Here is a 3,264-nt window from a genome sequence, read left to right on the forward strand (position 1 = left end):
ATTTTAGGGTTGATGTTTCTCAGTGTGGCATTTTAAATTAGTTCTTTGTACATAGAGGATGATGGCAATGCATTGAACTGTTGTCTGAGGTTACTAGTTTAAAGAACTGTCTGGAGACTGGTACAGTGTTATTAATTTTTAATGACTAAAGCATAGGATGTTTGTTTGTTTATTCCCCTCTTAAATCTCAGTAAACTTTTGCTACTTAGATATAAAGAATTTCACTTCTAATGATTCAGACTTGTGCAACTTGTGGGCATTTATATGAAATTATTATTTGCAACAGTTACCTTGTCTTCCAAACTGTTTCATTGAATTAGAAAGGAACATGATATGAGAATTATTAAATATTTGTTAGGATGAAGGAAGGATTGTGTCTCATTTTGGATTTACTACATTTATAGTCATTCTTTTAAAATACATTTAAAATATACAAATCATTTCTATTTATTGTAGAAATAGCACATAATACAGTTTTGTAATCCTACCACCTGGAGATAATTGCTATTAATCTTTTGGTGCCAGTCTTTTGGTTGTCATTCCTGAAGAGGTAAAAACATCACCTTACCCGGTAGAAGAACTTACTACATCTTTCAGTTTTGAAAGTGAATGAAATGATATTCTTTTGTCTTTTAACAGAATGTCCTGACAGTATGATGAAACATTTTAAACTATATTATGCTGGAGAGCCTATCTTTAAAAATAGGGGTTTGGAGGGGTGGATATGAGGGAAAGTAGAAGTTAAAATAGAAAAATAGGGAAACAATTGTATTCGCTGTTCTTATGTAGTTAGCAGAACAGATGGAGCTTTGTCAGCAATTTCTAGGTTGATGAATTAGTCTTACCTTTTGAATATCTTGCTTATATTTCCTTAGTCTCTCTCTATGAAGTAAGGGTGGTAGATTCTCATCATCATAGGCCTAAAGTTTAGAGTCTTGTATAATTTTATTTGTTTTTAGTTTCCATGGAATGTTTATCATGGGAATCACTTTTGGAGAGAGCGACCTAATCACATTAGGAAATTTGAAATATATTTTTTCCAGTTTCTGTGGAGAAGTAAGTGTATAACCCCACTAAGTGGGTGACAAAGCTTGGGTCACTGACAGAATTTTGTCGTGGTAATTTCCTTTTTCTTACTGCTAAAGCAATCCATATTTGAGTTCTCTTTTCCTTAACTCGCTCTTCTAGAATTCCTAGAGGACCTGTGCAGCAGCCTCTTGAGGATCGAATCTTCACTCCTACTGTCTCTGCAGTGTACAGCACGGTGAGTAACTCAAGGTTGTTTGTCATACTGTGTACCTGTTTTCACTCACGAGCCTTTGCCATTACAGGCAGTTTGCTTGATTGGCATGAATAGATTTTTGGCAAAATAAAATCCCGAATGGAATTAGATGTGTATAATGTATAATAAGATGATTAGGCCCTCTTTTCCATCATCTTAATTTAAGAAGTGGTGATGAAATAAGCATTATATTAAGATGATTGGATTGTACACGTGTCTTCTTTTTCCTCTTTTCATAAATATTCACCTCCGGCCTTGTGTTGTGATATCTTTTGGGACCCTGAGTTTTAATTTTTGATATTTTTTTTCTTAAAGTTTAAAAAATTTTACTTTTTTAACTTAAAAAATTTTTATTTTACTCTTTTCCATTTCTGACTATATATAAAAATGCAGAAAGTTTAGAAAAGTAAACATTGGTAATAGGAAATTTAATTTAAATTTAATATGTTAAATGACTGGTTCAAATTCATAAATGAAGAGAAATTTAAGTTAGAGGATGAAGGTAATTAAATTAGAAGCACATTTGAACTGTCTTACAGTGAGCCTGAGAGAATTTAGGAAGAACTGGGGAGTCACATATTTTTTTAATGTTTTAGTTCATAATACTGTTTATTCCTAGGAATATGACAGGGAGCTTTAAAGAAACAGTGTAGTGAGGGAGATGAGTAAATAATTATAATCTAAGGTTATATGATAGAGCAGTGATTCTTATGCTTTGAAGTTAAGAATTGCTTTTAGAATCTTAAAATGGTTGCAGTGCTTTCTCCTCAAAGAAGAGCATATACCCAGTGTTTACATGTAATTTCAGAATTTCACAAATGTCCGTCAGGCCATTCATAGGCCCTAGGTAAGAACCTTTGATTAGAGATCTGAACTTGCTATTATATGGGAGAGGAAGAGGTTGCTTTATCGAGGAAGTGACACCAAGCTGGAAGGTATAAGAATTCTCTAGGCAAAGAAGGGAAGAAAAGGCCTTCTAGGAAGTGAATGTTTAGAGATATGGCTAATGGATTGGCTAGTAGTCAGTCCAGTGTGGCATGTGTGTTAGGTTTTGGAGCAGTACTAGAGACGAGGTAGGTGGGATTTGGAGGCTTTAACACTGTCCTAAAGAGTCAGAACATCATCGTGTAGGTAATGGGCAAGATGATTATATTTCCTGGCTTGCCCCAAACAGGTCTCAGTTTATATCTATTGTAGATCAGTTAAACACTGTTAATAACTTTTTGAACTCCCTTGAACTCTTTAAATGTAGGTAGTTTGGATGACAAATTATCTGGTCACCTTCAGTTTATGTTGAAAAATAACCTTTAATTTTTTTTTCTGGCACAAACTTTTTCTAGGCCAGAGTTTGCTTTTTTTTTTTTTTTAAAGCACTGAGCTTTTTGTCAGGCATAACTCTTAAAGTATAATATTTTCTAATTATAAAAGTACACCTTCACCATTGAATTATTATTTTAAAAATTAAGACAGGTACAAGAAAATGAAAATTTCTAGTAATGTTGAGCGATTTCTACAGGCAACTGCTATAACCATTTTTTGGTATAGTTTCTTTTATTTTCTGTCTTGTAGGCTCTGTATAAGATATTTTATTCTGATTTGTCAGCTTATATTATTAGCTTTTTCTATGCTATTCAAAACATTTCTTAAATAGTAATTGGTTATATACAGTTTCGTTATAAGAATTTAATATTCACTCAACATTTGACAAATATTTCTTAAGTTTTTAATGTGTGTCAGGCATTTTTCTAGGTGTTAGGAGCTTAGTCTACATGGAACTTATCTTTCTGTGAGATAGAAATGACAATAAACGAATATATATGCAATATACGATTGGGTAGTAATAAGTGCCTTGATGAAAATGAGGCAGAATCAAGGAATAGAAAATGATTGTATATCCTACTTTAGTTAGGGCTCTCAGAGAATTTCTGGCTGAAAAGTGGCATTGAAGTAGAAACTTAAGAATTGAGGAAGGAGCCTTGCAG

At 32.9% G+C, this 3,264-nt stretch overlaps 1 protein-coding gene across 5 annotated transcripts in view; it reads left to right on the top strand.

The window, feature by feature from the left end:
• EIF4G3 (eukaryotic translation initiation factor 4 gamma 3) overlaps positions 1 to 3,264 on the top strand; it is a 279,210-nt gene that overhangs the window by 66,445 nt on the left and 209,501 nt on the right. For all 5 annotated transcript variants that reach the window (XM_025041397.1, XM_015598933.2, XM_015598925.2 and 2 more), the window contains exon 2: positions 1,189 to 1,264. The gene's annotated coding sequence lies outside the window, so the exon portion shown is untranslated. The remainder of the gene's footprint in view (positions 1 to 1,188; positions 1,265 to 3,264) is intronic.

The sequence above is a fragment of the Pteropus alecto genome, unplaced genomic scaffold, assembly GCF_000325575.1.
Source record: "Pteropus alecto unplaced genomic scaffold, ASM32557v1 scaffold39, whole genome shotgun sequence".
Lineage (NCBI taxonomy): Eukaryota > Metazoa > Chordata > Mammalia > Chiroptera > Pteropodidae > Pteropus > Pteropus alecto.